This window comes from Enhydra lutris, unplaced genomic scaffold (genome assembly GCF_002288905.1).
Source record: "Enhydra lutris kenyoni isolate GAN:26980312 unplaced genomic scaffold, ASM228890v2 scaffoldscaffold52, whole genome shotgun sequence".
NCBI classification, from domain to species: domain Eukaryota; kingdom Metazoa; phylum Chordata; class Mammalia; order Carnivora; family Mustelidae; genus Enhydra; species Enhydra lutris.
The window spans coordinates 4,865,557-4,877,173 of NW_019154136.1; positions in this window are offsets into that span (position 1 = coordinate 4,865,557).

Genomic DNA, 11,617 nt, shown 5'->3' on the forward strand with positions numbered 1-11,617 from the left:
TGTGTTTGCTAATTATTAAAAAAATAAGCACAGATAATAAAAATGTAATTCATAGCTTCCAAACATTTAAAAAGGAACAAAAATATACAATCAAACCATAGAAATCAGAAAATAAAAAAACAGAAAGATACCATTACAACCAAAGAAGGCAAGATATCTCAGTACACTAAAAAATATGGATCAGTTCAGCTCATCTACTAAAGTCAGATATTCAGATTTTAAGAAAATCATCTATGTTTTAGGACAAATAACTCCCTCCTAATGTCAAATATCTGATGTCCTACTGCCCATAACCAGTCATCACAATGCAACAGATAAAAAAGACTTCAATTTCCAAATATTTTAAGACAAAAATATATGTCTTGGGGCGCCTGGGTGGCTCAGCAGTTTAAAGCCTCTGCCTTCAGCTCAGGTCATGATCCCAGGGTCCTGGGATCGAGCCCCGCGTCGGGCTCTCTGCTCAGCAGGGAGCCTGCTTCCTCCTCTCTCTCTGCCTGTCTCTCCGCCTACTTGTGATCTCTGTCTGTCAAATAAATAAATAAAATATTAAAAAATATATATACATGTCTAAATAATTCATAATTAAAGATGAATGAGAAAAATATTATATAAAATATAGAAGGGAATTAAGGTGAAAATCAGTCTAGATTGAAATTAGCCAGATAAACTAAAACAGCAAATAAATATTGGTATGTCTTTTAAAAAAGAGAAAAAGTAAAAATAAATGAAGTGATCAACGGTTAAAGCTAGAAAACTCCAAATGGAGCCAAAACAAGAAGATGAAAGGCGACAAAAGATATAATGGAAAATAAAAAACAACTGATTCCCCACAGATCAATGAATCTAATATTGGTTCTATGAAAATGTAATGAAACACATAAATATCTCCAAAGAGGGGGGAAAAAAACCCACCAGAGTACACAAAAATAATAATATTAAAAATAAAGGGCATAACTACAGATGTTATAGTGATTTCAGAAATCATTACAAAACACAATTACACAAATTTAAGCCAAAAAATATAAAATCAAGGACATAAATTTCTACAAAGAAAGATTTAATGGAAGAGCAAACATAAAAGCAATTAAATCAGGAATACAAATTCGGACAAAAACTCCAACTAAGCCTGGTGATTTTATAGGACAGAGACTCAACTTCTACTAAATTCATTCCTTTCTTAGAATAACTTTGCTTTCGAGCAGTCAAAAGATGTCAAGCCTATCACCTTGTATCAAGAGGCTAGCATACCTATGAAACATAACCAAAGAAAAGTAACAGAAAAAAATATTTAAATATTTATGAATTCTGATGTAAAAATAATCATAATCAAAGTGATAAGAGAATATGGTGTAATTTAATACCAATTCATAATGAAAATTTGTAATGAACAATTAAAGAAAGAATTCTCCTATGTCAATAAATGGGTGTACACTAAAAAGGAACAGAAAAAAACCAACTCTGTAGTTATATTTAAGATAAATTACTGTGAATATCCAGATAGAGCAGAGTAAGAGGTTTGAGAATTATAAAGTACGGGACAAAATTTTCATTACCTAAGGATAACACATTAGTCAAGGTAATCAATGCATAATTATGATTTATATGAGAATTGGGCAGGAGCCTAGGGACAAGATTAACCTACAACCATCATTAAGACCTCAAATGCCTCAAATACAGCATTCTAACCAGTTAGAATATGTAATAGAAAACCAAATCCTATTTCCAGGAGCTACTAATACTATAAAATATCTTCGCATGGATCTAATGAAATCATTCCAGAAGAACCAACTATAATAAAAGTTTAACAGGCTAACAGAAATTAAGAGACCAGAGTAGTAGGGAAGAGTAGGATAAAATCTCCGCTGAGGGTCAATTCTGTTCTTACTTTAATTAAATTTCATTCAACGTCTGGAAAAGACTTACAATGGCACTTAACTAAAAGTTCCTGAAATTATGGGGTGCCTGGTTGGCTCAATGGGTTAAGCCTCTGCCTTTGGCTCAGGTCATGGTCTCAGGGTCCTGGGATCGAGCCCCGTGTCAGGCACTCTGCTTGGCAGGGAGCCTGCTTCCCCCTCTCTCTCTGCCTGCCTCTCTGCCTACTTGTGCTCTATCTCTCTGTCAAATAAATAAATAAAATCTTAAACGAATAAATAAATAAATAATAAAATTTCCTAAAATTCACACGGAGGAGAGACTATGCAAGCAAAGATGGTTTACAAATGCAAACTTTGTATATTAAGTTCTACATTTGTACCACAGTTAAACCACGAATACTTGGACCTGTGGTTTTCTCAAACACCCCTTCCAACCCTGCACTGAGCAGCTGCCATGTGCCAGTCGAACGCCAAGGATGGCCAAGAGTGATTAAGATCCATCAAGTCCGGACCAAGACTCCCAAGGGAATGTGGTTTCAAAAGCAAAGCCTCAGCCAGTCAAGCTATGGCATTTCCAGTCTGACAGAAGATGATTCAGGAAAGGGTCTATGACATGATTCAGATCCAGGAGGCTGTAGGGAAACATCCCTGGGTGCTGCTGCTGCTGCTGCTTCTTCGTCTTCTTCTTCTTCTTCTTTTTTTAAGATTTTATTTATATATGTGAGAGAGAGATAGAGATAGAGAGAGAGAGACACACACACATCGAGAGGGAACACAAGCACAGGGAGTGGGAGAGGGAGAAGCAGTCTTCCCACAGAGCAGGGAGCCCAACTCAGGGCTCGATCCCAGGACCCCAGGATCATGACCTGAGCTGAAGGCAGACGCTTAACGACTGAGCCACCCGGGCGCCCCATCCCTGGGTGCTTCTTGAAGGAATAAAATACCCTAAGAGTTAAATACGCCATGCATTCCCTTACTTTGATGTTCTGTAGCACGGGGAAGCAAAAGGTATGCAGCCAGCATCTTGAAATCGGCACAAGGAGGGAGCTAGGACTGAGAGGAAAGGAGTAGAGAAACACAGGGAAATAGAGTCACAGGCACCAGGTCAAGCCAACCAGGAGACCCTCGTAACAATTTCTGGTTTTGTAAATTTACAAACTTCTTTTCCTGAAGAGGGTGAGAGTTAAGTACTCGACACAGGGTCTCCCCAGACAGCAATACTCATGGGGCCTTCAAAACACAGCTCAGTTGGTGTAAATGAGCACACAAGCAAAGAAGGAAGAGCAACAAGGAAGAGACAGGGCAGAAGAGAAGGTGGTGTAGACAAGGGCCTGTGGAGAACAGATCTTTCATGAACTTGAGGGCTTCTCTGCAAGTCAGGCCCAACAAGCATTCTCGAATATTCTTTTTCTCCTTCCACATAAAGCTTCTCTGCTCTTGAGCCCATTTTCCATTGTCTCACAAACAAGCTTCTAAATAAATGTATGCGATCCTACTGTCTGGGAAGGTCCCCAACCACCTCCCCTACACATTCATCTTCCTCTTGAAAACCCAGCTGAGACGGTCACTCCCAGAGAGTAGCTGCCTGCCTTCCGTTCAGTCTGAAATCACCAGGCTGGCAATTACAGTTGTATTTCCATGCGATCTCTTGTGCTCCTGCAAAGATCCGTTAAGGTTCAACTTTTCAAATACTTGCCTTATTTCCAAATACATTGTAACCTATTTGAGAACAAGAGTAAGTCCAACTTTAATGTTCCCTTATACTTTGAACATACAAAGCTTCTAGAAAATATTGTTGATAGAATTGGGTTTCTGGAGTTCCGCTGTCTGGAACACCTTCATTCTCACTAGATTCTCCTTGCCACTCCATTTCTTCAAGCTGGATTTCATTTGCGATTGCCATTACCTTGCCTCTAACTTGTAGAACTTGCTCACTCCCCTTTGATCACTTAACTCGGAAGACATAACTATGAATTCTGGCTAACCTGTCCAGACTATCTCCCCAGCAGCAAGAGGCCAATTCAATCTCCACAATTTCAGACCCTGGGAAATCATTTGTACCTTGGGGCACTGTTGTGTCCAGGGAGGAGAGGAGATGACAATCCCTGGGCTTAATCCTATTTATCTCCTTTCCAAGGCAGCAGAAACAGATTGCTTTTTACTCTGCTCTGTTCTGTGCTGCCCAGGACTTCATTTACAAAAACAAACTGAAAGATAATGAACTCCTTCCTTGCTCCTGAAAGCTTAGCTAGGTGCTTGACATTTTTTTTTTTTTTTTAACAATGACGATTATCAGAAGTCAAAAGTTCACCAATGAAACTTGTAAGAAGTCAGGATGCCTGATTATATTAATGACGCACACACTTATCTTGAAATCTCCCTTTTTGAAACATTGTTTTCACAACCCTCTGTGGCCGATTGTCAAATCACACCACAGAAAAATGCAGTTAACTTTCTATATATGAAACTGTTAATTACCATTAGTTATTAGTTAACTTAAACCAGAGCTGATAAAGGCTGACTTAAATTGTACTTAAGCATACCAGCGCATGTACCCACCAGGCAACCGAGGATGTGATTAAATGAATTAAAAGACGATTTTAAATTTTCATTCACAAAATGTATCACATGTGCAAATGTGCTTTATTGAATATGTAGGGATTTGACTATATTGTTATCGAAGGGTCACAAACTTTCTATTGTGGGATGCAAGAAAACCGGAGCATGAAGCCTCATGTTAAAAGAGGGGAAAAAAGCTCTGTTTTAAGATGACCAATTATTCTCGCGCAGTGCTTCTCACCTGTAGACTACTTTGCCCACTTAATCCTGTCCAGGGACATCTGTCAATACCTGGAAGCAATTTTCATTACTGGGAGAAAAATGGGTTGTTAACCAGCATCTGTTAAGTAAAGACGGGAAATGTTGTTGAACAGGCTACAATTCGCAGGGCAGCCTGCTCCTGCCACATCATTGCTATCCCCTCCCTGTGTGAATAGTGTCAGCTTTGCGAACTCCTACCTGGAAGGCAAGAATAAAGAAAAATCACTCTAAATGTAAAGAAAATAAGTGGAAATATATGTTCATGGTGAGGAGCTTAGTATATATGCAAGAGAATATATTTGAAGAAAAAAAAGGACTAATACATTTGTCAGTATGAAAATTGAATGGCTTTCATATCAAAACATAATAAAGGGGCAACTCGGTGGCACAGTTGGTTTACAGTCTGATTCTTGGTTTCTGCTTGGATTATGATCTCATGGGTCAAGGGATTTAGACCCACGTGGGGCTCTGTGATCAGCACAGTTCTCCTTAAGACTCCCTCAGCTCGGGGTGCCTGGGTGGCTCAGTGGGTTAAAGCCTCTGCTTTCGGCTCAAGTCATGGTCTCAGGGTCCTGGGATCGAGTCCCACATCGGGCTCTCTGCTCAGCGGGGAGCCTGCTTTCTCCTCTCTCTCTCTCTGCCTGCCTCTCTGTCTACTTGTGATCTCTGTCTGTCAAATAAATAAATAAAATCCTTAAAAGAAAAAAAAAGACTCCCTCAGCTCCTGCCCACCTGTGCACCTGTGCATGTGCTCTCTCTAAAATAAAGAAATAAATCTTAAAAAAAAAAACAATAAAGAAGATACAAAAATCTGTGACAAACTGGGATAAGCTAATGGTACCAAATATTGGCAATACAGAATGAATTCCATAATGTAAAAAGAATGCTTACAAATCAATATTAAAAAAGGCTACCACCCCCCCAACTGAAAACAACCATTGTGAAATGAACTCTGATTCACAAGACAACAAAATATGAATATATGATAAACACATGAAAACAAGTCAGTCTCAGTGAGGACCAAATTTGAATTTATCAAGCTAGAAAACCCTACAAAGATAATACTACATACTGCTGACTACGGAAATGTAAGTGAGATAGATAGTAGATCAAGAACATATAATTTAGCATAGCACAGTTTGCTAATCGGGCTCAGGAATTTTTAATATGGACAAAGCATTAAACTCTGAAGTATCATTTCAAAGAAATTACTAAGAGAGAATAAGGAAATATAGGTTAATAATTTCTAATGATTGACAGTTATAATTGATAACAGAAAACAAAAAATGTATCTCCAAAAGTCAGGTAAGGAAATGATGCTACTTCTTAAAATAACATAAGGGAACAAGAGATGTGAGATGGGGAAAAAAAGGGAAAACTCCTGTAAGACACTCTTCGGGAAAGGCTAGTTGAATTAGTATCCTTAAAATAATCAAGTTCAGTATCAACGGATACTCAGTGTATGAATAAACAACAAAAAGATTAAGCATATTATCTCAAGATTCATAGATAACAGATAGAGGAATGAAAGACATACCTCTAACTAGTTTGGGAACAAGAGAATTTTCAATGAGGAATTTGTTCCTGTGAAGATTCAGGTATAAAACTATAGTACAATGGAAGAACTGAAGTTCCACATGGCTAAGGCTTGGAATGCTGAAGAGGATTAGTATGGGGGGTGGGGGGGAAAGAGATCCAAGAAGTTATTAGTGAGCATCAGTTTGTTTCAGAAGAAGGATGCAGTGCTGTAGGGTAAACATTGAGAAAAATTATACTAACATTAATCTCAAAAAACTCCTTTATTTTGGGACACCCGGGTGGCTCAGATGATTAAGTGTCTGCCTTCGGCTCAGGTCATGATCCCAGGGTCCAGGGATGGAGCATCGGGCTCCCTGCTCAAGGGGAAGTCTGTTTCTCCCTCTCCCACACATCTCCTTGGGTTCCATCTCTTGCTGTCTCTCTCTCTCTCTCTGTGTCAAATAAATAAATAAAATCTTTAACACAAAAAAACAAAAAAAACCCACTTCCTTTATTTTATAAAATGCAACAATCAACAAATACCCATTGGATTTCCCTACATTTCCGGAGCTATAGAGACTCACCAGTGAGCATAACAGGCAAACTGCCAGCGCGGCTCCATGAGTTTATATTTTGGTTTCTGGAGGTGAAGATGTAAAATAATTAATAATATAAGGCATGTAGTTGGTACGCTTCTAAGATGGCCACCAATAACTTTTACCTCCAACATGATTATAGTCCATGTCCTTGGGAAATCCACAATCCCAGAGTGTGAACAAAACTAGAGACTTTCTTATGATAGAATTCAATGAAAGCGTTAGGATTTTACTTTTGAGATGAGCTTTTAAGGAAATGACAGCCTCAGGGTGCCTGGGTGGCTCAGTGGGTTGAAGCCTCTGCCTTTGGCTCAGGTCATGATCTCAGGGTCCTGGTCATGATCTCAGGGTCCTGGGACGGAGCCCCACATCAGGATCTCTGCTCGGCGGGGAGCCTGCTTCCTCCTCTCTCTGCCTGCCTCTCTGCCTACTTGTGATCTCTCTCTGTGTGTCAAATAAATAAATAAAATCTTAAAAGAAAAGAAAAGAAAAGAAAAGAAAATTACAGCCTCCATCACACTGGCAGTCTCTCAGTCTTGCAACCTGGCTCACATTGATGACGTCCCCCACCACGCTGTGGGCTGTGCTACAGGGAATCTAAGGGAGCAACTTAAGGTAGCCTCTGGCCCATAGGCCGAGGAACTAAAAACCATCATTTGAATAAGGTGAAGGAACTGAATTCTACCAAGAGTCCAGGAGATGATCAAGGAAGAAAAATTGTTCCAATTAAACCTTGGGATGCCTATGGCCATGGCTGAAACCCGGATGGCAGCCTTGTGAGGGACCCTTAGCGAGAGAGCAAAGTCAGGCAATGCCCAAATCCTATCCAACAGAAATTGTGTAAGAATAAATATTGGCTGTTCTCAAGTACAAGATTTTAGGATGATTCGTTATGTAACAATGGATCACTAAGGCAGAATATTTGGGGGATTCACTACAATGGATAAAGATAAAGAGTTTAAGAGATGCTGAAGAGGAACTTGCCTCCTGGTTTGTTTAGAAGTGATCAGTGACGGACTCTGAGGAAACACTTTAGTGTAGAGCTAAAAAGAGTGTAGCTTTAGGTCATGGTCAAATCTCAAGAAAGTGCTTTCTAGAAAAAGGGAACAGGTTCACAAGTCCAAGTTAGACATAGGTTTCAATGTCTAATTCTGACAAAGATCAATCTAAATTAAATTTAGAACCCTGAGTTAAGGAGTACAGAGAGGGGGCTACCAGTGCTGGCCCTCCCTGTTCTCCCCATAAGTGGACCTTGTGCCTGTTAGGTCTTCCTTACCTTGAGGTAAACATTCTTATTTTTTTTTTTAAGATTATATTTATTTATTTGGCAGAGAGAGAGAGAGAGAGATAGAGGGAGAATATGCACAAGCAGGGGAAGCGGCAGAGTGAGAGGGAGAAGCAGGCTCCCCACTGAGCTCGGAGACAGACTTGGGGCTCGATCCCTGGACCCTGGGATCCTGACCTGAGCCAAAGGCAGATGCTTAAATGACTGAGCCACCCAAGCGTCCCATAAACAGACATTCTTTTGCAAAAATTGAATGCTCAGTAAGAAGAAAATGTCACACCAGATAAGGGACCAGAGGTATTATTTTTCTGTGCTTCAAATGATGTGCTATGAATAAGAATAAATAAAAATGCTTCCTATACCAAGAAAGAAATTTAGCACAAGAGGCAAATGTAACATAAAGCCAAAAGTATCGATCATGCAGTTTGTGAGGGATGATCTTTGGTACAACAATCAGGGATTGCCACTCCTCAGTGTGCTAAAACTTAATAACCACTTCAAAAGGACCAAAGGACCCCCTACTCCAGATTCTGAACAGACCTTGGAGATAACACAAATCTCCATGGAATGGAAGTAAATGGAAAATTCCAACCATTCCTATTTACCGACTATGTTCCCTGTATGCTGTTTTAAATATCAAAGCAAGGGGCTCAGGGGTGGTTCAGTGGGTTAAGCCTCTTCCTTCTACTCACGTCATGATCTCAGGGTCCTGGGATCCAGCCCCACATTGAGCTCTCTGCTCATCAGGGAGCCTGCTTCCCCCTCTTTCTCTGCCTGCCTACTTGTGATCTCTCTCTCTTTGTGAAATAAATAAATAAAATCTTTAAAAACTATATCAAAGCAAACTCATGTTACCAGTTTTATTAGGTATGTGTAAACATTGGGACTCCCACCCAGTATACATTAAGTAGTCAATAAGTGTTTGATGGATCATAATCTAAATCTCGCGTGAACAGATTCGCATTTATGGTGTTATTTAAAAACTTGTTGAGAGTAACAAGATTACCTTTTTCCTCTTTATGGAAGCTCAGTCATCAGAAATCCCACTTCTGTCCTTTTACACTGGTGTCATGAACCATTATATATTCAGATGGGATGCATTGTATTTTGCTTATAAATTATGGCTTTTTTCACCCCAGAACTCCTTTGGAACAGAGAACATATCTTATTTCTATATGCATACCTAAAGCCCCAAACTTGCTTGACTCATAATAGTTTTCAATAAATGTTTGCATAAATGAATGAATAAATGGATTGAAGATATGTTCCTAAAAGCCAAAATTGAAAGCTATGTCTCTCTTAAATATAATATTTAAGATGCAATTTGATTTGTAAGTCAAGGATAAGAATGAATTTCTATGTGCAATTTGAATATAAATACTCTTCTGAACCCTGAATGTTATGGAAATATTGTTCTGGAAAACTAACAGCAGCAGTTAAATGCTACAGTGAATGTTTTTCATCTAAAGCAGACTGCAATGATGCCATTTTTTCCCCCCGAAAGACAGAGCTATGTCTATCTGAGAGATGTGAGAAAATAATGTTTAAAATGCTTAACAATTTAAAGATCAAAAAGAAAGGATGCGGGCACCTGGGTGGCTCAGTCGGTCAAGCATCTGCCTTTGGCTCAGGCGATGATTTTGAGGTCCTGGGATCAAGCCCCATATGTCGGGGGCGGAGGGGGGGTTTGTGCTCAGCCGGAGCCTGTCTCTCCCTTTCCCTCTGCTCTGCCGTCCACTTGTGCTCTCTGTCTCTCAAATAAATAAATAAAATCTTTTTTTTTTTTTAAAGGAAAGGTTGAGTAAAAAACGATTAGTGATGAAACAAAGCTAAGAAAAAACAAACGTGAAACTCGGATAGTTAGTTCATTCATCAGATGAACGATCCAACAACAACTTCTCCCCATTCTCATAATCTCATTTCCCTCATTTAGAACATTTAGAACAGACATTGGGATCAGAACAGACCAATCCAGGCAATAAGATTGTGGCGGTCTTCGTCTTTTAGTTATCATCCTAAATCATCCTAAAGTTATCATCCTAAAGTAACAGCCTTCATCCATGCATTGAACATATATGAAATGAGCACCTCCTATAAGCAAGGAACTGTGTAGTCACCGAAGATTCACAGATAAATAAATGAAATGATGTCTCTCCCTCCAGCAGTTCTGGAGACCGATGTGTAAACCAGCCGTGGGATTGAAGAGAAGACAAGACTAACCTCGAAGAGTTAACACTATTCAAGACAAGAAACAAAGATGTAGATCTTCTCATGAAAGTCACATTTAGTACCTGTTTTCCTTGAGCTCTGACAGTGAACGGCAACTGTGGAGAATGGTAAATGGTTTCATAAGGAAAGACCACGGAATTCATTAGGATAGAATTGAGGGAAATGAGATTATGAGAACAAACTTTAGTTTTGTTACAAATCACTCTGGTCTGGTAATGGAGCCCTATGAGGCGGATGCTAGACAACTCTTACCAACCGGAAGTCAGGATGCACAAAACAGCATCCAACTCATATTTTCCAGATGGAAGAGGAAAGACATTACACATAGTACCTTTGACAAAATGGGGAAAATCTCACGGCAGCAACTAAATCCCAAATTACAGAAATCAAACTGGAGGAAAGCATAATAAACTTGGCAGAGAGGAAGAAAATCGAAGCTAGGTACTTTGGTGAAGAGTTAGAGTGCAAATAATAGAAGCAAGTGCTCTCCCTCCTCAGAACCCCCAAGAGTTTGAATAATCAGAGACACAAATTACAGTGGAAAGAAGGGTGAGGCAACTGTCCATGAAAAGATCCCTTGATTGATGATCGATAGACACAGCTTCACTCACCTGGGTTTGTGACCCCACTGAAGAAGCCAGCTGTCCTCAACCAATGGACAAGCCAGGAGGTTTGGCCATAGTAAAAACAGAATCCCAAGCAGAGCTGAATTTGCACTTAAAGTCTCTAAGAAGTAGGAGAAGGTATTACAGCCAAACGCCCTTTCATAGAAAAATAACGGAGGATAGGCTCTATCAGAGGGAGTAAGCCTAGGCGGAAATAACAAGGGCTTCAAAAGAAAGAGATTCAAGCAGCAGTGAAAGAAATAATGAACATTTATAGGAAGGTACAATGGAAACATAAGACCCCACTTAAAAAGAAAGCTTCAGAGTCCGCCATAGGAAAGGATGCCCAAGATTGGTGGAAGTGAGAGGGGGAAAAAATAAACACAGACCAATTATCTATCCTCCTGGACCCTAAGGAAAACTGTGTTGAGAGGTAGTTTTAGGAATTCTTATGGGCACGTGAAGACTTTTCCAGATGATTAAAAAAGAAACAAACCAAAGCAATTGTAAAAATCAAATCAATTCTTCAAGAAAAGGAAATGTACAAGGGATACGTAGCTTAGGACAGAACAGGATTTAAATGAACATCATAATGAAACTCTCCCTGTGGATTTAACAAGAAGTAAAGATGGGTGGTTAAAATCTGTCAGAATGAAAAGCAAGAGGATAACAACTGAACCTGGATGAATA